This window comes from Aethalodelphis obliquidens, unplaced genomic scaffold (genome assembly GCF_003676395.1).
Source record: "Aethalodelphis obliquidens isolate GAN/ISIS:26980383/991018 unplaced genomic scaffold, ASM367639v1 scaffold12, whole genome shotgun sequence".
Taxonomy (NCBI): Eukaryota; Metazoa; Chordata; class Mammalia; order Artiodactyla; family Delphinidae; genus Aethalodelphis; species Aethalodelphis obliquidens.
In genome coordinates, this window is record NW_020837956.1 from 5,490,601 (window position 1) to 5,513,279 (window position 22,679).

Sequence of the window (22,679 nt, forward strand, 5' to 3'; positions counted from 1 at the left end):
CCACCCTTAGAATTTCGAATTTTGGTCTTTCTCCCCAGGCTAGCAAAGTGCCGTAAGATCCTCTCTCATGATGCTGGGCAGGGCAGGGCAGCTTCCAGTCAGACACGTGATCACAAGGGGAAACAACCGATACACTTATAACCATTCTGTACCCGCACAACCATTCTGTTTTTCACTTTCAGTACAGTAGTCAATAAATTACAAGAGATATTCAATACTTTATTATAAAATAGGCTTTGTGTTAGATGATTTTGCCCAGTCGCAGGCTAATTAATGTAAGTTCTGAGCACATTTAAGGGTGGCAAGGCTAAGCTATGATGGTAGGTTAGGTTTACTAAATGCATTTTTGACTTAGGATATTTTCAACTTATGATGGGTTTATCAGGCTGTAACCCCATTATAGGTTGAGGAAGATCTGTATCATAGTGCTCAGGTTTAAGATTGATATTATTGTGACCATATCAATCAAAATTGTAAGACTGTCCTTTAATTTTTAGAGAAATGTTTCCTTGTGGGTTTGCAGGTAGAATGGGAAATGGAGCACCTTCACTGATAACTTCTTTCTTTCTTTTCCCTTTAGTTTCTTCGTTCTAGAGCTCTTTTAAAATAGAGCTCTTTCAAGGTTTTGGAGGTCTGGCCATGGGCCTATTTCCCACCCTACTTTTTGCTTGCATATTAAATCCTCTATTTCTGCTTTGAGGCCATTCACAAAAAGATAAGAGGGAGAGCCAGGGTCACATCTGCTTCAAGATTTACTACTGAATGCAACGTATTAAAGAACCTATCCCTAAAGTCTCCATCAGGCTTCTCTTTTTTTTGGCTTGAAGAACTGAATCAGAACACTAATTTCACAGGAAAGGCAAAGGATAGCCTCCGAAAGTCCTTGACCGACATCTGCAGTGTTTCTAAGTCCCTTCAGCTTCCTATACAATTCAAGGTCTTTTAAGTTATCATTGGAGGTCTTCCAATTCTGACTTTTTTATCGAACTTTTTGCAACATATGCACTATTGGTATATATCTGGCCACTCTGGACTACATGTCCCTCAAACTATTCTAAATTCCTCTGCAATGTTCTATCTTATCTAGGCCTTGGAGAGTCTTAGGCAATGGCTTTCAGCTGAGAATGGAACCAGAGCTTAAAATTCACCATAAGAGTTTTTCTCTGTGCTGAAGGAGGTTTCCCTTAAAGAGGTTAAGTGAGGTTTGGGGTACCTGGCTGGCTAGGAGGGAAGGAGAGGGGGTCAGAGGGAGAGATGGGGCAGCAGTAGATGGAAGAATGTAGGATAGAGGAAGAGGAATAGTGTGTTTGAGTTGTGATTTGTGGGAGATCTAAAAGACAGTTTTAAGTTCATATTTTTCTTTTGCTTTGGCCAAGGAATCTGTTAAGGAGGCAGTTTTGGAATCCAATTTCTTTTGGATGCCTCCTCATGCTAATAAAAAAATGAAGACCGTTGGATGTTTGGAATTATGTTCCCTTTTCCTTCAAAGGCACTTCTCAAGTGAATAACTTTGTTCGTATCAAAAGTTCTTATAGTGGGGCTTCCCTGGTGGCGCAGTGGTTGACAGTCCGCCTGCCAATGCAGGGGGTGCGGGTTCGTGCCCCGGTCTGGGAGGATCCCGCATGCCGCGGAGCGGCTGGGCCCATGAGCCATGGCCGCTGAGCCTGCATGTCCGGAGGCTGTGCTCCACAACGGGAGAGGCCGCAGCAGTGAGAGGCCCGCGTACCGCAAAAACAAAAACAAAAACAAAAGTTCTTATAGTGGCCACTGTCATTCTGAATTATCCTTGGTGAAATGATGCTATTTAGAAAAACAAGTGCACAGATTTGGGCAATAGCATCAATACAGGTAAGAAGCAGAAGTTGGGTCCAAGGAAGGCATGGACTGAAGTTTATACTAAGACTGGGAATGTCAGTGGAGAGTTGCTTGTGTATCCTGTGGCTCGGGGACCCCCAACCTCACAGCTAGACCTTACCCAATGGCAACTCTGTTGAACTTACAGTTCTCAGCAGATGAAGGGCGTGGAGAGATCTCTGCTGATCCAAACTCTCACAGACAAAACTAGTCTGAGGAAAGTTCTCATAAGGTGTTGTTCAGTGGCCTGAAACAAAACTTTTCCCTGGGCTGGCTTAGGGATGGACTTATTGGGACCCACACCTGTCCTCTTCACCATGAACTTTATTCTAATATATGCACAACAATAAATGACCAGGATGGACATAGACAAATAGTTGCCTGGTTAGTGATAAGGTGGATATGCACCAAGGAGAAAAGATTTTCAAATATGGTCAGGTAATCAAAGGATTCCTGAAAAGAGTTCCTTATTGCTAGGAAACAAAATAGATTCAGTATTTGGGGAGCTCAACAAAAAGGAGACTTAAAATAAGAAATTGGAACTTGGGCCCAGGACAAGCCTTACATCCCTCACTAGTGAAGCCTGAAAGACCCCTGAGGGGATCGAGGGCCTCAGAAGGGGACACTGTTTCTGAAGCAGGGGTCTTGCGCTGCAGTGGTGAAGAGGGTCTCCATTGGATCTCGGTGGAGCTCAATAATTGAATGGTGGCTCCCTGAAAATACCCTCAAAACAACTTTGTGATGATGTAAAGCTGAGTTCTCATCGCAGGAAGGGAGAACACTAACTACGCCGCAGAGCCAGAGTACCGTCTAAAATGGGGAGGCAAAGTCGGGATATTTATGAAGTGTTGGGGTCTATTTGAAGGCAGCTTTTCCACTGAGGGGGCTTGATTAGGGACTGGACAAGAATAATGATACAATAGTTGAGGATTATTAGGGCAAGGGGAGAGTTTATTTGTTTGTTTTTGTTTGTTTGTTTTTTGTGGTACGCGGGCCTCTCACTGTTGTGGCCTCTCCCGTTGCGGAGCACAGGCTCCAGATCGCAGGCTCAACGGCCATGGCTCACAGGCCCAGCCGCTCCGCGGCATGTGGGATCCTCCCGGACCGGGGCACAAACCTGCGTCCCCTGCATCAGCAGGTGGACTCTCAACCACTGCGCCACCAGGGAAGCCCAAGGGGAGGGTTTTGAGGCAAGGATTTCAGAGTCTTAGAGAGTGGTTGGATGCAAAATATTGAAAAGTCGCAAAGTTCATTTAAATGCTTTTCTTCTTGAAATTTCTGCAAAAAATGATAGTTACAACTTTTATTATCCCGGGCAAGAGTTTCCTGCAATAGAAAAGTGATGTCAGTGTCAATAGTAAGCTGTCAGGATGTTTGGTTCTTCCTATGCACTGACTCAAAGTTGTATTATATATGATTATTGCAACATCCCCTTGCCCCCATCAAATCACTCCTATTTATACTGGTTATCACAGTGGCCATGAGTCGTTAGGCCATCCAGAGGGAGAGAGAGCCTGATGAAGAGATGTTCTCCCACCTCTTCAGATGTTCTCTCCAGCCTGTTCTTTCACACTATTGTATTTGCCATTTGGGGGTCCCCACAGGAACCCTAAAAAAGTATACTAACTTTGAATATGAATTAAACCTTTAGTTCACAGTCAACAGTCCCTTCATCCACCCAGGTCATCAGGGTGTGTGATGTAGAGCGGAATGACAGCTGCCTTTCCAGTCTTCTGTAGTCATAGCCCAAATCCTTATATAAAGAAACCAACTTTTACTTATTATCGTGATTATTGGCTCATAGCATTTCTGGCCCATGATGTAACTCATGTCTTAATTATCAGTGCTGTGGACTGGCTAGCCCAACCAGCCCTCCTAGAATGTTGACATGAATTCTGCCAGGGGCTGGCTTGTATGGTCAGTCTTTCCCTTTGACAGCTGCCAGAAAAGCTGGGGATAATCACTAGATAAGGAAAAAGGCCGTACAAAGGCAAGTTTCAAAACCATGAATTCTTTGTGCTTGTGTGTAATTAGTAATTATTTGTTATGTTTTTTATTTTATTTTATTCCTTCCAGTTTTATTGAGATATAAGTGACGTACAGCTCTATATAAGTTAAAGTATACAGCATAATGATCTGACTTACATACATCCATCATCTCACAGAGATACAAAATAAAAGAAAAAGAAAAAAAATACTTTTTTTCTCATGAGAACTCTTAGGATTTACTCTCTTTAACAACTTTCATATATAGCACACAGCAGTGTTAATTATATTTATCATATTATACCTTACGTCCCTAGTACTTACTAATCTTATAACTGGAAACTTGTACTTTTTGACTACCTTTATCCAATTCCCCTCCCCCCAGTTCTGTTAATTTTAGAATCCTAGAACATTAAAAGTTTTCCTAGTCCTGGGAGATGAGAGCTCTGGAGCGTCTCCTATCTCCACCCACCCACTTCATGACTGAGCTATTAGCACCTCCCTCCATGCACGAAACTCCCTCCCATCAGCCTGTCTGTTCTGTTCCCTGGGCTCCCAGGTGACGCCTGCTTCTCTTTGGTGGCTTTGGTGGCATCTTGCAGGACTGCTGCAGTGGTACCCTCCCAAGAATGGGGGCCCATCCTTCCTCCTAGCCTTGGTCAGTACTGGTTCCCTGCCCAGTTACTGGCATCCTGGGGAGAGAAGCCAGCCTCACCCACCAGCGCCCAGAGCCTTTTCAGCTCACCTTAGCTGGTCTGATTTTAAGCCCTACCACTCCTAAGGCCAACCTGAGTGTCTGCCCTTCAGTGATTATAGCACTTTTAGGCCTTAAACAATAGCTTTGCTCTATCTGCTTTTCAAATCTTTCTTTGCTATCTGTTTAAGAACATTTTTTATTGTGAAAAATAACACAATTAAAGTACATAAAACATAATTATTATAAAGCACCTTTTTTAAAAGTTGAAGTATAGTTGATTTACAATATTATGTTAATTTCAGGTATACTACATAGTGATTCAATATTTTTATAATTATGCTCTATTTAAAGTTATAATAAAATATTGACTATATTCTGTGTGCTAGACTAAAGCAAACTCTTGTTTACCACCAACTAGAGTCAAGAAATAGAGTTTTACCAGCTTGCTAGAAGTCTCCCTTTATATCCCTTCCCAAACACAACCCCAGCCCTCGTAAAGGTAACTGCTAGCTTTTATGGTAATTACTCCATTGCTTTCTGATATCCTTTATTAGATTTAGGAAGTTCCTTCTATTCCCAGTTAAAAGAATTTTTTTAAAAATTATGATTGAAGTTGATTTTTACAAATACTTTTTTTTTACATTTTTTGAGATAGTCATTTTTCTCCTTTAAATTTATTAATATGGTGAAATACTTTGATTTGCAAATGTTAAACCATCCTTGCATTTCTAGAACAAGATCAATCTAGTTGTATTAGCTTCCTATTGCTTCTTTAACAAATTACCAAACACATAGTGGCTTAAAACTAGCACATTTGTTATCTTACAATTCTTGAGGTCAGAAGGCCAGAATGGGTCTTAGGGGCTAAATCAAAGTGTTGGCTTAGAGCTGCACTTCTGGAGGTTCAAGGGGAGAACATGTTTCCTTATCTTTAGCAGCTTCTAGAGGCCAGCTGCATTCCATGGCTGGTGACCCCTTCCTCCATCTTCAAAGCTCATCACTCCAATCTGTGCTTCCATGGTCACATCTTCTCTCAGACTCTGATCCGCCTGCCTACCTCTTATAAGGAGTCCTGTGATTACATTGGGCCCACAGGGATACTACAAGATAATCTGCCCAAGGATTCCCTGGCTTCCCTGGTGGCGCAGTGGTTGGGAATCTGCCTGCCAAGGCAGGGGACACGGGTTCGAATCCTGGTCTGGGAAAGATCCCACATGCCGCGGAGCAGCTAAGCCCATAGCCACAACTACTGAGCCTGCGCGTCTGGAGCCTGTGCTCCGCAACGGGAGAGGTCGCGACAGTAAGAGGCCCGCACACCACGATGAGTAGCCCCCGCTTGCCGCAATTGGAGAAAGCCCTTGCACAGAAACGAAGACCCAACACAGCCAGAAATAAATAAATAAATTATAAAAAAAAAAAAAAAAAAAAAAAGATAATCTGCCCAGCTCATGGCCCTTAATTTAATCACATCTACAAAGTCCCTTTTGCCATGTAAGATTGATATTCACAGGTTTTGAGGATAAGGATACGAACATCTTTGGGGCCATTCTGTCTCTGACATTGGTTGTATTTTCTTTTTTTTTGCGGTACGCGGGCCTCTCACTGTTGTGGCCTCTCCTGTTGCGGAGCACAAGCTCCGGACGCGCAGGCTCAGTGGCCATGGCTCATGAGCCCAGCCGCTCCGCGGCATGTGGGATCTTCCCAGACCGGGGCACGAACCTGTATCCCCTGCATCGGCAGGCGGACTCTCAACCACTGCACCACCAGGGAAGCCCCCTCTTATCTTTTTCATATTTATAGAATTTATAGTGATATCTGCTTTTCATTCCTGGCATTGATTATTTGTGTGTTTTCTTTTTTTATTTTTCTTGATAATTTGCAAGGATCTGCAAATTTTATTGGTCTTTTCAAAGAACCAACTTTTGATTTTGTTGATCCTCTCTATGGCATGTTATTTTCCATTTCACTGATTTTTGCTGTTATCCTTATTATTTCATTTATTTTACTGTATTTGGGTTTCTTTTGTACTTCTGTAAGAGTCAGGATTGGCTAAGTTAGGCTGCAGTAACAAACAATCCCCCCCAACTCTCAGGGCTTTCAACAACATAGTTTATTTCTCACTCATGCTGCCTGTTCCATCCAGGTTAGCTGGGTTCTTTTCCACATTGTCTTCACTTTGTGGCTCACACTGGCCGAACAGCCACTGTCTATAGCATTGACAATCATTGTGGCAGAGGGAAGAGACAGGATGGTGAACCGTATGTAAAAATTCTGCCTAGATGTGACATTTAACACTTCTGTACACATTCCATTGACCGAAGCAGGTAATACAGCTAAACCTGATGCCAGTGCCCAGAGGGAGTGAATCTTTGTGAATAATAATATAGTATCCCATGCCTTATTTTCTAACTTTTTGAAGTAGAATCTTAGCCCATTAATTTTTAACCTTTCTTATTTTCTAATATATGCATTTAAGGCTATAAATTTCCTCTTATCAGCTGTATCCCACAAATATTTATACATAGAAATTTTGTTAACATTCAGTTCAAAATATTTTCTAATTTCCTTTGTGATACCTTACTTGAGCTATGTGTTATTAAGAAGTATTTCTTAATTTTCAAGTAAATGTGGAGTTAAAAAAATTTTTTTTCTAGTGTAATTGCATTGTATCAGAGGATACGATTTGTATACTCTCAAATCTCAGACTTTTTTTAGACCTCACTTTCAACAACGCGATCTTGGGAAGAGGACTTTGAGCCTCAGATGAGACCCTAGCCCTGGCCAACATTTTGATTTCAGCCTTGTGATACTTTGAGCAGAGAACCTAGTTGATCCTGGACTTCTCTCTGAACTGTGAGATAATAAGTGGGTGGTGTTTTAAGCTGCTAAGTTTGTAGTAATTTGTTATGCAGAAATAGAAAATTAATAGAGTGTTTCTGCTAGTCGATAAATCACTCAGTTTTTGTTTGTCTAAAAATGTCTTCTCAGACTTCCCTGGTGGTCCAGTGGTTAAGACTCCGCACTTCCATAGGTTCAATCCCTGGTTGGGGAACTAAGATCCTGCATGCTGCACGGTGTAGCCAAAAAAAAAAAAAAAAAGTCTTCTCATCTTTATTCTTTTTATTTTTTTTAACTTTTTCATGTTTATTCTTGAAGGATGGTTTAGCTGGGTACAGAATTTTGGACTAGCAATTTTCTTTTAGCACTTAGACAATATTACACTGTTCTCTGGCTTCCATTGTTGCTGTTGAGAAGTCAGCTGTCTGTTGCTCCTTTGAAAATATTTTTTTCTCTTCTGCTTATCTTTAATATTTTTTTGGTTTGTTTTTTGCAGATTTATTTTAATGTTCCAAGAATAGATTTAATTAAATTATCTTGGAATTTGTTGCTTTTCTTGATTCTGAGCTTGAAGTCTTTTATCAGTTCTGGAAAATTCTTAGTTATTATCTTCAAATACTGTCTCTGCTCATTCTCAGCTCCAAGTAGACTCCAAGTAGGTATAAGTAAGACCTTCTCACTGTATTCTGTGTCTCTTACCCTTGCTTTTGTATTTTCTCTCTTGTTGTCTCTCTTTACTTCATTCTAGATAGTTTCCTCTACCATGTTTTCTGATTTACTGACTCTTTCTTCTCATGTGTCTAGACTGTTGTTGAACCCATCCCTTGAGTTTTTAACATCTCTTATTGTATTTTTTTGTTCTCAAATTTTTATTTGATTCTCTTTCCAGTCTGCTATTTTATCACTCTTCTATTCTATCACAGAGGGACATCTTCCTTGACTCCCCCCATAATCACCTTAGGCTTGTTTACATCCCCCCCGTCCCGCCCCGGCCACTGTGTGCTGCCATGGCAACCTGGGCTCTAACAGGCATTTACCTGTTCTCTTACATTCTCTCCCCAGCTAGACTATAAATATCTTGAGGATAGAGAATATCATTTACTCTGTGTCTCCAGCATTTATCACAGTACCTGGTAATAGCAGTCACTCAATCAATGTTGTGGAACTCAACTGAACTTTTACTAAAGAAACCTCCATGACCATCAAACACTGCCCCACTTTGAGGAGATGGAAAAACTTCAGTTAAGTCTCCACTACTCACAACTGCTCTTTGTGTGAGGAGATTCTTCTATGGAGGGAATGCTAAGAGCTGCTATTTCTGCATCCAGGCTGATGAGAGGAAAGAGTGGAAAGCAAAATAGACACAGAAATAAGAGGCTAGGGGCATCTCAGGTGAGTTTCTGGGAATGAAGAGAAATTATTGGACAAGATCAAACTTTTCCAGGCTGTGGAGGGGCGGGCTGGAGGTGTCGGTGCTGCCATGTCCTGGCGGTGCTACCGGAGCGGCAGCCTTGCGGGAGACTGTAGAGCCGGAGGTGGAGGAGGTGGGGCTGCCGCTGAAGCCGGATGTGGATCTAGTGCTGTGTACCTCGGTGGGTGAGAATCCAACAGGCCTGGAGAGGAGCGCCGACTGCAGGTCTCTACTGACCTTAATGCAAAGATGAAACCTGATGAAACGCCTATGTTTGACCCAAGTCTACTCAAAGAAGTGGATTGGAGTCAGAATACAGCTACATTTTCTCTAGCCATTTCCCCAACACATCCTGGAGAAGGTTTGGTTTTGAGGCCTCTTTGTACTGCTGATTTAAATAGAGGTTTTTTTAAGGTACTAGGTCAGCTGACAGAGACTGGAGTTGTCAACCCGGAACAATTTATGAAATCTTTTGAGCACATGAAGTAATCTGGGGATTATTATGTTACAGTTGTGGAAGATGTAACTTTAGGACAGATAGTTGCTACAGCAACTCTGATAATAGAACATAAATTAATCCATTCCTGTGCTAAGAGAGGAAGAATAGAAGATGTTGTTGTTAGTGATGAATGCAGAGGAAAGCAGCTTGGCAAATTGTTATTATCAACCCTTACTTGGCTAAGCAAGAAACTGAACTGTTATAATATTACCCTTGAATGTCTACCATAAAACTCTGGTTTCTATAAAAAGTTTGGATATACAGTATCTGAAGAAAACTACATGTGTCAGAGGTTTCTAAAATAAAACCTTTAAAGAAAGACATCTGTCAAATGAGCTGATGCAACAAGGCTACACTCTCTTCCTAGAGTTAAAATATTTTGTTGCTGCAACCCAGTGACCTCCATAAATACTGGATTGAAAAAAACACTGTACTACAAGTATAATGACATTTAGAAGATTACTTTGGGCTGGTGAGACATGCTCAGTTTAGATTACAGATGAAATTATTAAGGGGATGATTGTTAACCAAAGGAGTATATTTTTAACTTGAATCTTTTCTTGCATTGTATTTTTCTAAAGTTCGGCTTTATTTCTTAGTAGTCAGTATAGGTAGTAAGAAGTTACATGTCTGCTATCTGTACTGCTCATTAAAAAAAAAAAAGCATACAGTGAATAAGGCTGTTTCTTATCACATTCATAAAATTAATATTTTTTTCAAAGAAATATATCTAAATACCACTTAGGGGTGTATCATTTCACATATATTACATGAAATTGGATGTTAGACATATTATAACTAAATGTAGTTCAGTCCAACATTTGCTGATCCTAATACTATACTGGCAAACCTGGTGAGCCTTTAAAATAAGGAGAAATGAAAATTAACTTCTTATAAAATGTGACAACTTAAATGTACATCTAAAAGTTGATATAATTCTAATGTAGCTGAAGTACCACCTGTCTTATATGTGAAATATAATTATTCATTTGTTTAAAATATCTAAGAGAAATATAAGCTACTTTTTAACAGTGAATTAGTAAATCCTGGCATATTATGTATTTCTAAGCTGATTTCTCATTTTTCCAGGGGTGTCCAAGCCTCTCTTCTAAGTAACATTTTTATGAAAATGGATTACAAAATTGAGTGGAGTATTTTAAAATGTATCATACTGCATTTATCACATTCTTAAAATGTTGATGGAAGCTTTTCTATTTAATGTGATTATAATGGTACTATTATTCTGGTCACTATCCTATTTTGATTTTATTTATTTTAATTATTTTTTTAAGTTGAAATAAGAATTAGATACTTCACTACTGGTTCGAATCTTTTACATTTCAAGTTACATTAAACCTGTTCATATGAATAGTCTTTTGTTAGAAAAAAAAAACAAACAAACTTTTCCAGGCTGTGGAATTACCCAGACCTCCAAAGAATGAGGGACTCTTGCTGACATCTAAGTGGTACTGTTTCAGTGTATCTAGGAACTCAAGGCAGAGTGGTTTCTAAGAAAGGAACCTTGTACAACCAGTATGTTGAACACACAGGACTTGTGGGTTGTATTTGTCAAAGCCACTTTATTTTTGTCCTCCATTGACTTTTTAAAAATTTGAGGTATAGTTGACATACAATATGATATGTTTCAGGTGTACAACATAGTGATTCACAATTTTTAAAGGTTATATTCCATTTATAATTATAAAATATTGGCTATATTCCATGTTGTACTATATATCCTTGTAGCTTATTTATTTTATACATAATAGTTTGTATCTCTTAACCCTCTAACCCTATCTTGTCCCTCCCTCCTTCCCTCTCCCCACTGGTAACCACTAGTTTGTTCTCTATATCTGTGAGTCTGCTTCTTCTTTGTTATATTCACTAGTTTGTTTTATTTTTTAGATTTCACATATAAGTGATATCATACAGTATTTGTCTTTCTCTGTCTGACTTATTTCACTTAGCATAATAATACCCTCCAAGTCCATCCCTTCCATGGCTCTTTTTTTTTTTTAAAGTTTGTGTCTACATTTTTTAAAATTAATTAATTAATTTATTTTGGTTTTGTTGGGTCTTTGTTGCTGTGCGCGGGCCTTTCTCTTGTTGCAGCAAGCGGGGGCTACTCTTCGTTGTGGTCCACGGGCTTCACATTGAGGTGGCTTCTCTTGTTGCAGAGCATGGGCTCCAGGTGTGTGGGCTTCAGTAGTTGCAGCACGTGGGCTCAGTAGTTGTGGCTCGTGGGCTTAGTTGCCCTGCGGCATGTGGGATCTTCCCGGACCAGGGGTTGAACGCGTGTCCCCTGCATTGGCAGGCAGATTCTTAACCGCTGTGCCACCAGGGAAGTCCCCTTCCATGGCTTTCTAACCACTTTCAGTGGGGGTCAGGATGGTCTTTTCCTGGCCATGTGTAAAAGTCCTGTCAAGCTCATAAATTTTTCTGTGCATCCTTAGGTAAAAGTCCAGGGGTCACTTTAAGTCACAAATGTGGACTTCATTAATCAATGTTTAAATCCTCATTCAAAGATAATATTTCTCTCCCACTCCCACAAAGCTAGGGTCAATGGCAGGTGGGCGGTCTGCAGCCTTGGAGGAGGCTGTGTTCAGTTTCTTCTCTTTCTTACTCTCTTCCTCCTCATCTTGCTGCTGCTTCTGACCTTTAAGGTTGAAGTTGGAAAAGGAGCAGAGGGAAGGGGGATAGGAAAGTTCCTGGTAGAATGGATTTATGAGTTCTACACCTGAGGACCCATAGATTCCTGGCAGATGTTTAAAGCTGACTCCTAGGGGCTTTCATGGGAGACCCCCGGGAGATTCCCCTTCTGGGTTCCTCAGACCCAGCTCCCTCTCCTCCTGCTCCTCTGCTTCCCACAGCCTCTGCTGCAGCAGTTGCCTCCCGGCCTCTAACGGCTGAGTCTCTTTTGAGAGACTGGCCACCCTGCTGGTCAGGCTTCACCCCAGGTGGACGTTGCCTCTGCCCCCTCCTCATCTGGTCCCCAGAATTCTTGTCTCCTTTGACCTGTACTCTGAGGGTAGAGCAGTTCATGCCCAGATCCTCTTCTGTCTGTCAAGGCTGCTTAGCTTTCCAGGGCCAGCCAGTGGCAGCAGAGGCCACATCAAGTTCCTGCAATGGTCAGTCTCCTTGAGGCCTCTCTTACTAGACTGGAGTGGAGGGACCAGGTAACTCCTTAGATTTTCCCAAAGAAATCCTCCCCTCAAAATCTGCCCCGCTGCAACCTTCTCTTCTTCTGACTCTCCTATATCATCTTTCTGGGTGAGGGATTCCCTAGATGAGAGGACCAAGAGACAGGTAACCAGATTTTGAAAATTTCCTTTGAAGATCTGCATCTTTGTGGTCCACTCACACCTTTGATGATCAGTAACTATCATATCTTGGCATTTCAATCAAAATTTCCCACTTAACATCCTTCGTTGTACTTATTTGTTTTTTATTGGAACAAAAACATCATTATTTTTTCTGATTACAAAATGAATGTATGCTTCTTATAAAATTGAACTAATACATAAATGTAAAAGAATGTAGTGACCCAGGGCAATCCCACCTCCCAGAGGTAACTCAAAGGTAGGATTTTGCTGTGTAGCTTTACACGTTTTTTCTTTGACACATTTGCACTCTTTGTTAATAACTAAAATGGGATTGTAACATACATGAACTCCAAGGAGCCTTTTCCCTTCCACCATAAGGATATGTAAGCCCTCCCATCACCTATATACCTAAAAGTATCTTGGAGTGAAATAGGAGAAGAGAGAAAAGCTAAGAGACTGAGCAATTCCCTGGATAGACTGAGGATCTAAATGGACAGCTTACATTATTTAATTAAACTGTGATTTACTGGAGTGGACTAAATTTAGTTTTCTCTCACTTTCCATCAAGATAGTTGCTTTAGAGGAAATAAGATCAGTTGTAGAAAACCAAAGGGCTGCATTTGTGTTTCATACTAGGGAGTATCCTGTGAATTTTCAAATTCCTACTACAAATGAAATTGCTGGGTTGGACAGTATGCACCTTTTCAAGGCTTTTGGTGAGCATTTCCATTGTGAGAGTATACCCTCTCTTACATTTTCCCTATACCCTCCTAACACTGGATATTTACATTTTTGCCAGTCTAATAAGCCAAAATTAAGAATTAAGCCTTTCTTTGACTTGTGACAATGTTGAGCAAATTTTGCATTAGGTTATGACACATGCTAGTTATTTAGGCAACACACACTCTCTTTGCCCAAGTTTCCATGTTGATTCCCAATAAAATCTTCGGGAAGTTTTGCCCCAGGCTCAGTGTTTAAAGAATCCAGGCTAAAACAAGCGGGCTCCAGAGCAGACTGTGAGAGGCCTGTTCCTTCCCCAGGCCCCAGGGTATAGGTGGGCCCTGACAGGAGGAAAGGCTGAAGGAGACACTTCCCCAAGGGACTTTGAGAGGCCACCATCAGGGCTGCTTCAGGCCTGATCAGTCACCCTCCTCCCTCCTAGGAGAATCTGCCCCACTCATTCATAGCCCCAAACTATGCCTAAGCAGGTCATTCCAGGCCAGGGAACCTTGTGAATTTAGATACGAGTGACCACAAGACAGAAGAGGGGGCTCCTGCTCCAAGGGAAGCCAGGCCACTCATGGACCAATTAGCTGTTATGGATGGCTTGACACACAAAAATGGCCTAAACCAGATTCTTCTTCCCAGGGATTTCAGATAAGAAACCCAGAAAGAATTTGCTTGTAAACTGTGGAACTAAAGTTGTAAAGATAAGGAGGTAATGAACTGAGCTCTGGGCAAGCCCAAACCTGGCTGAGTCAGCAGGGAGAGGAAGATAGGCAGAGTAGAGGAGCTGTTCCCCCTGACACAGGAACCTCTCCCTCCTGCAGCTGGGCCTCCAACCTTGGAGCTGCAGCCACCCTGCCTGACTTTGAGAGCCAGGGGCTGCCCAGCCATCTGCTGTCCAGTCCACAGGAAGACTACAGTGCCTTCAGCTCTGCTCCAGGCTCACACTTTCTTGTGTCCCCAGTATTTATTTATTTAGTTAGTTAGTTGTGCTGGTGTTAAGTTGCTGCAGCTTGCAGGCTCCTTAGTTACAGCTTGCTGTCTCCTTAGTTACGGCTTGCTGGCTCCTTAGTTGCAGCAGGTGGGCTCCTTAATTGTGGCACATGGGCTCCTTAGTTGTGGCATGCAAACTTTTAGTTGCAGCATGCATGTGGCATCTAGTTTACTGACCAGGGATCGAATCCGGGCTCCTTGCATTGGGAGCGTGGAGTCTTATTCACTGCGCTACCAGGGAAGTCCCCGTCCCCAGTATGTACATAGATGTGGTCTCCGTCCATCATAGGTTGCAGGTGTAGATAATACATACCTCTGACCGACTCTGGATTGGCCTCGCCAAGCCACTCAGAACACCAGAGGAAAGGTTTTGATCACAAAGGATAAAAAGTATGTGAGCATTTCTTTTATTTTTTAATTTTTGGCTGCATTGGGTCTTCGTTGCTGTGCATGGGCTTTCTCTAGTTGCGGAGAGCAGGGGCTATACTCTTTGTTGCAGTGCACAGGCTTCTCATTGTGGTGGCTTCTCGTTGCGGAGCATGGGCTCTAGAGCGCAGGCTCAGTAGCTGTGGCACGTGGGCTCAGTAGTTGTGGCTCACAGGCTCTAGAGCACAGGCTCAGTAGTTGTGGCACACGGGCTTAGCTGCTCCGCGGCCTGTGGGATCTTCCAGGACCAGGGCTCGAACCCGTTTCCCCTGCATTGGCAGGCGGATTCTTAACCACTGCGCCACCAGGGAAGCCCATGAGCATTTCTTGAAGCATTTTGAGCAGATGTGGAGCAAGTTTATAAGGACCTTCCAAGAAAAATAAGACAAAGTGCACAATAGCATTTTACAATGAACTCTCTCCTTAAACTTAGATGGGAGAAAGTTGTTTATTAAAATCCTCTTGGCAATTCTGGTAATAAACCCAAAGGACGGCATCTAAAATGGACCTGCTTTAATCTCCTCTTCCCCCACTCTACCTCCAAACAGTAAAGATTGAGCCATCAATCAGTATAGAGAGGTTCATGTAAACACTCTGCATGGTTCTTTGCATGTAAGGCAGCCCCTAAAATCTAACATTCTTCCAGAAGGATCAGAAGGATTCAAACCTTTACCCTTTTCTGAAAAAGAATGCTCTGTCAAAAGAAGTCCCTTTAATTTTAACACATTCCTTTCATCCATGTCAAGGGTGGTGTGAGTGTACTGTTGACCCTGAGAACACTTATCCTAATTACTTACAAAGAATAGTGAAACAACTGATGACTAAGCAGAGGGTTTGAGCTAATGCTTGGAGTAAACACTGTGGCTGGGAAAGCTCCAGAACAAGTAACTACCTCCGTTCGTGCAGCGGCTGCGATGCTGGAAAGTAACGTATCAATTGAAGTTTTGTAAAATTAAATATTATTAGAAAAGCAGAAATGATCATCATAAAAAATGCCCTCTATATGAAGAGACTTTTATAATGTGAATAGTCAGGCTGTAACCTATAGTTTATTGGGTTTGTTTAGCCAATGGCTTGTAAGGATCCTAGTTTCCTGAATCAATTCCCAGGGGCTCCAGCTCAACACTCACCTACTCTGTAAAGCCTTCCCCTCCCACCTGGGTTTTAGAATTCACTTTCATTCATCTCTGAACTCAATGTTAATATTGTCTGTGTCCTACATTTCAGCTCTTTTGGCTTTCAATATTCAATTCCTACAATCTCTCTCTTTTTTTTTTAACGAGGTACAATTTAATACTTTTTAAAATGCTTCTGTTGCCTCGTCCTTCTTTTCTCTATTTCTATCATTGCGTTCTTCAGTATATTTATAATAATCAGAATTTCAGGTATAGGTCAACAGGTGTCACTACGATAAATAAAATTTTAAAAGTTTACCATTCTTTTAAAATTGATTATCAAAAGGTACAAACTTCCAGTTATAAGATAAATAAGTACTGGGGATGTAATGTACAGCGTGATGTACAACTGCTGTATGTTATATGTGACAAGTTGTTAAGAGTTCTCATCACAAGAAAAAACATTTTTTATTTCTTTAATTTTGTATCTATATGAGGTGATGTATGTTCTCTAAAGTTATAGCGATAATCATTTCATGGTATATGCTAAACGAAATCATTATGCTGTATACCTTAAACTTACACAGTGCTCTATATCTCAATTATATCTCAATAAAACTGGAAGAAAAAAATACTAAATAGACAGGAAAAACTTTGATTAACTGCTTCATTCACGAGTCTATCCCTTCATTTATTGTTATTAAAACTGTGTGAGAGATTGGGTGGAGAAAAGAAAATAATTATTAATGTTACTTAGAGAAGATTAAACCGTGATGGTGGGAATCTGGGGGAAAGTCCGGAGAAAAGTCAGCATAGGAACTGGTTTGTGAATTGCCTTTTTCCACCAAGTAAGTCAGTTGATATAGTCAAGTTAATTTATTCTGAGCAGACACGTGTCAGCATTTTACTGAAAAACAAGTGCAGTGTACTGAACTGACCTGTATTTTAAAAAAGTACTGGAAGCTGATTGGAAGCAGCCCAGATCCCTAAAGGCCGGTTCACAGAAGGATCAGTTGGTTCAATGTCTCAAGCTACTCCCAATTTGCCAAATGCGTGATTCACCAAAAACTTAACTCTTGAAAATATCCAATGAATATTCAGGTATCTTTTATGAGTATCACAGGGAATATGTGTTATTCAGGATAGTCTTCGAGATATTACTGTCACGTATTCTAATTTAAAACATTTGTATTCAATATGTCCTATAATATATTTTTCTTCGTGTATCTGAATATATTCCATAAATGTATTCACTTCTGTTTCCTTCAAAACACCTTAAAATGCTGGTAAAATAAATAAAGCTTTCTGTTCATTGGAAAGCTAAGCTCACAAGAAAGTAGGGAACATTCTCAGTGGTCACAAAACTAAGAGGGAGTTAAATTGTGGGGTAGGGGAGAGCGGGAGTCAGATAAGGTGAGGCGGAGGCCTCCCTGGGGTTTACTGTCTCAGGATCCAAGGATTTTGAGTTTTAATGGACATATAGCAACAGAAGAGACCTTGGGTTAACAAGAATGAAGAGATAGACTTGATGCTTTCACATAAAGTTAGAGCTCTGCAAGGGCTGCACCTTTGGTGAAAGCATGTACCAGAAACAAAACTGCACAAATGCACAAGGAAACAGAGAATCTCCTGGTTGAGCCTCTTGATTTGGTTAAAAAAATTTCCCCTGAGAATTTAAAATTATAGTCTGCCCTTACTCAGGTCTAGAGTTCAATCTTATACTACCTATAGAAACCAAGGGCCCACAAGTTGAAAAATTAACTTAAAAATGGATACCAAGCAGATAGAAGCAAATATAAAATCTCTTTGAAAGGAATATACTCTCCACTAGGACCACACAGGATTCCCAGAGACAAAACCCCACTAAAGATGAGCTCATCATCTAAACCTACAAAATGCAGGAGGAAATAATCACCATGAGTGAGAACTGAGAAATTCTGAGGAGGGAAGTGGTATGGACCTCGCCTAACATGGTAGCCTTGGCCTGGCATGAATATTCCACAGTTAAAATCTTCAAGTTGTCAGAAGAATCTGTCAGTGGCTGAAATTATTTCCTTTGTTTAGCCTAAGCAACCCGTTCAGGAGCACACTTCACAGACTAGACTCTGCTAGATGACAGCTAATCAATTAGCCTCCCCCCACCCAAATATCAAATGGAAAGAATCCAAAAACTTACTGTGCTTAGAGTGTCTTTAGTTTTTTCTTTTCTCTTATAAAGCCCCCCCCCCTTTTTTTTTTTTTGCGGTACGCGGGCCTCTCACTGTTGTGGCCTCTCCCGTTGCGGAGCACAGGCTCCGGACCTGCAGGGTCAGCGGCCAGGGCTCACGGGCCCAGCCGCTCCGCGGTATGTGGGATCTTCCCGGACCGGCGCACGAACCCGCATCCCCTGAATCGGTAGGTGGACTCTCAACCACTGCGCCACCAGGGAAGCCCTATGAAGCCCTTTTTGTTGACAACAGCCTAATGACTATTCTCCTTAAAATAAGCAAGTATATCATTGGCATGCAGATAACTAAATGTCTCTGAGGTACGCTTTCGCAGAGACAAAAAGAATAAACACAGCAGCAGGACGAGACCACAATAACTTCAGATAATATTGAACAGAATTACCAGACTATTACAAAACCAGGTTTGTTTGCCCCACTCTTCAACAAGCCAAACACTGAGACATGGAAGTCTGCAGCAGAGAAAGGGTTTATCCACGAGACAGCTAAGCGAGGAGATGGGAGAACAAGTCTCAGATCCGCCTCCCTAAAGGTGAGGGGCTTGGGATATTTACAGGATAAAGAAGCAGGGTGGTCTGAGGCATGCGGAAAGGGGGTTGAAGATAAGAAAAAGGTGAAGTAATCAGTGTTCTGCGCAGGTGTATCTGAGTTACATGCTTCTTCATGAGACACGTGTTCAGAAAATGGTGGCATTAGCATGATCTGATGATGGAGTTTTTGTCCCTCTGACAACAATAGGTTATCCATCCGACACTTGCACAGGCCCAGTTGAATGGTCAGTGTGCTTGACCAGTTTGAACTGGGCAAGACTAACTCCATGTTCCTGAAAAACAACTTAAGAAACCATTACTGGGACTTCCCTGGTGGCGCAGTGGTTAAGAATCTGCTTGCCAATGCAGGAGACACAGGTTCGATTCCTGGTCTGGGAAGATGCCACATGCCACGGAGCAACTAAGCCCGTGCGCCACAACTACTGAGCCTGTGCTCTAGAGCCTATAAGCCACAACTACTGAGCCCGCATGCTGCAACTACTGAAGCCCACGCACCTAGAGCCCATGCTCCGCAACAAGAGAAGCCAGTGCAATCAGAAGCCTGCACCCTGCAACCAAGAGTAGCCCCCGCTCGCCGCAACTAGAGAAAGCTCACATGCAGCAATGAAGACCCAAGGCAACCAAAAATGAAACAAAATTTTAAAAAATTTTAATAAGAAAAAAAATAAAATAAGAAACCATTACTATAGCGACCCATATGTCAGAGGTTTTATCTGGAGGGGGTGGTTAAAGGAATCTTATGATATATTGCCCAGGCTACAGTGAAGCTTGGAGGGTATGCAATTTGCAAGAACAATTAAAGCAAGCTTGATTAGTGAAGGCAGGTTACAAGTTATTATTTATTAAGCAAGTTATAGTTCAAGGATTCTAATTGTTGACTGCCCTCAGTTTCAAGACTATTAAAAAGTGTGCTTAAAATAATTAGACTTATCCCTAAGTATTTTACGTTTTGGGATGCTGTTGAAATGGTATTTAAAAAATTTCGTTTTCTACATGTTTATTGTTAACATACAGAAATAACATGGATTATTGTATGTTGACCTGCAGCCTGTGGCCTTGCTAAATTTACTTAATAGTTCTATTGTAGATTCTTTAGAAGGATTTTCTATCTGCATGATCATGTTATCTGTGAGTAAAGACCATTTTCCTTTTTCCTTTCCAATCTGTGTGGCTTTTATATATTTTTTTGCAGTGCCTTAAAGCTCTACTAAAATGGTCGATAGAAGCGTTGAAGGCGGACATCCTTGCTTTGTTCCTGATGTTAGGGGCAAAGTATTCGGTCTTCTGCTACAAGAACATTAACTGTCGGTTTTTGTTTTTTAATATTTATTTATTTATTTGGCCGCGCTGGGTCTTAGTTGTAGCACTCAGGATCTTTGTTGCCGCATGTGAGATCTTCCTCGTGGCATGCGGGATCTTTTCAGTTGTGGCATGCGGAATCTAGTTCCCTGACCAGGGATTGAAACTGGGCCCCCTGCATTGGGAACACGGAGTCTTAACCACTGGACCACCAGGGAAGTCCCAACTGTGGGTTTTTAATAGATGCCCTTTATCAGGCTGAGAGACTACTTTTCTGTTTCTAGCTTGCAGAACATTTTTATTATGAACAGGTATTGACTTTTGTCAAACACCTTTTTCCCCCATCTTTTTAGATGATCGTAAGATCGCTTTTCTTATGATAATGTATTTATTTCTTTATTTAGATACTGAAGGGAAAGAGCTCGAACCTGAAGTTTTATGTACAACACAGCCAAATTTTCATTTCAATGAGAGAAAGTAATAAGAACATTCTCAGGCACACAAGGCCTCAGAAGTTTAACACACAAAAATCCACAATGAAAATACCTTTAAAAGAAGTGTTTATGTAAGAGAAACAAATCCAGGAGAACCTTCAAGAGATATGAGATGTCAGGGTGATCAAATATTTTGATAAATTTATTGCTGTTTAAAAAAATTAAAAAGCTAAGACTGAAGAAGAGAATGTTTATCCAAAATAACTAATGTCAAAAATTCCAGGGGCTTCCCTGGTGGCGCAGTGGTTAATAATCTGCCTACCGATGCAGGGGACACGGGTTCGAGCCCTGGCCCGGGCAGATCCCACATGCCGTGGAGCAGCTAGGCCCGTCTGCCACAACTACTGAAGCCCGCGCGCCGTGCTCCGCAATAAGAAAAGCCACTGCAATGAGAAGCCCGTGCACCGCAACGAGGACCCAACGCAGCCAAAAATAGAAAAATAAATAAAATTAATTTATTAAAAAAAAAATTCCAAACAAGAACAACATGATGGGGGAGGAGAGGGAGACAAAAGGGGTATTAAAAAATGCTAATGCATTTGACTTGCTAGAAGGGAGGTATATATACTTAGAAGTTTAAGAAACCAACAGTTGTGGGAATTTTCATCAGGAGTTAAAGTGTTCTTTGATAATAGTCAGGGATGGAAGAAGTGGGGTCATTAAATACAGATGGGTATCATTCCCAGCACCCCAGTTTATAGTATAGCTGGAAAAGAACATCCCAAGAGAAGCCAGAAGTCCAAACTTTTAGCACCATGTTTTGCCCTTATCAGAAGTATGAATAAGAGACGGAGAAATACAAAACCCTACCCCACTGCCCAGATTAAGCAGATTTTACTGACATCAGTATTTTGAATTGCCCCCTTTGTGGTTATCCTGAGGTTCTTATACCCTGGGACAATGCATCTTAGTAAGATTCAGGGTGGCATTTCATTGTTTAAATGGGGGAGGGAACATGACTGTGAAAGGGACAAATGGTGTGATGTTCTAAGGCAGGTCCTTATCAGGCAGGTCAGTGTTAATGGAGTGCATAGAAAAATGGACAGGCTGGAAAGTAATCTCTAAAACTACCCGTGCCTGAGCACCCTTGGAATATCTGCACGTACCCTCTAGTACTCATGCTCTGTAGGAACAGTGATGGGTCATTATGAATGAATGGAGAATTTTTTTAAAATTAATTTATAAAGTCACCAACCCAGAATTTAAAAATCTTGCCTCAAGCGAGTCAGAGCCTCTAAAAATGTCCTAAAAGATCTCTTTTGTCTTAGAGCTCCTGAACACAAGCAGCTAAAATCCAGACGCAGCGTCTGATACTGTGGTAATCTATATTATAACGTAAGATGAATTTACAAACTGTCAACTTAAAAAATGCACAGTGGGCTTCCCTGGTGGCGCAGTGGTTGAGAGTCCGCCTACCGATGCAGGGGACACAGGTTCATGCCCAGGTCCGGGAAGATCCCACATGCCGCGGAGCGGCTGGGCCCGTGAGCCATGGCCACTGAGCCTGCACGTCCGGAGCCTTGCAGAGCCGGTATATATATATATATATTAATTTTTCAGCCGGGAAATACCTATAGTCAAGCATACATCTTTGTAAAAGATTACTGCTAATGACAAAGAATAGATATCTATGTCTGGGAAGATACAAGAATTGGGGATCACTGAAATTCTTCCTCAAATGTGCGTCTTAATTATCTAGGGTCCCGTGTATCCAAAGCACAGAATGTCTCATCACGTTTTTCCCGTCGGGAATCCTGCTCAGGGTGCACCACTGGTGGACAACTATAGTGGGTTATGACTTAACCCTTTGTATAAGGGGATGAGTGACACCCTTTGTTCTTTTTGTTTACAAAACGAATCCTGTCTCTTACGAGAAAGTTATGGCATTGATGAAGAACATATGGGACCTTGGGAATTAGGATGGGGGAATCTAGGTGGATTTCAATCTGAGTACCTGGCATTCCTAAAACTCACTGGGTCTCCCTTCCCAGTAGAGGCAGCTTCTTCCTTCCATCCTCTGATCCCTTGCTGGTACTCTCTATTAGCTGAGCCAGCAGGAAGCCAGCTGACAGGGAAGGCTAGGAAATGCAACCCACTGGGGTCAGCCTGCTTGTGATGCAGAACACAAGAGGGGAAGAGTGAGGAATGGCTCTGGAGGCAAATACGCCCAGGACAGGACACCCCTGTGCTTTCTGCATGTGCCACTGATGTCCAAAGTTCTGCCATGGCCTGTCTCTGTCAG

The 22,679-nt window shown here is 41.6% G+C and overlaps 1 protein-coding gene, 1 long non-coding RNA gene and 1 pseudogene across 3 annotated transcripts in view; 2 read left to right on the forward strand and 1 right to left on the reverse strand.

Annotated features, from left to right (window-relative positions):
• MCFD2 (multiple coagulation factor deficiency 2, ER cargo receptor complex subunit) overlaps positions 1-22,679 on the forward strand; it is a 43,066-nt gene that overhangs the window by 4,131 nt on the left and 16,256 nt on the right. The window lies entirely within an intron of this gene.
• The window catches only part of LOC113623751 (uncharacterized), a 31,316-nt gene that overhangs the window by 1,748 nt on the left and 6,889 nt on the right, over positions 1-22,679 (reverse strand). The window contains exon 4 of one of the 2 annotated variants that reach the window (XR_003434047.1): positions 14,977-15,121. The exons of the other annotated variant lie outside the window; for it this stretch is intronic. This is a non-coding gene — a long non-coding RNA (uncharacterized LOC113623751). Of the gene's footprint in view, positions 1-14,976; positions 15,122-22,679 lie in introns of those variants that run through there. 2 annotated transcript variants of the gene reach the window in all.
• On the forward strand, positions 7,597-9,936 carry LOC113623748 (glucosamine 6-phosphate N-acetyltransferase pseudogene; annotated as a pseudogene).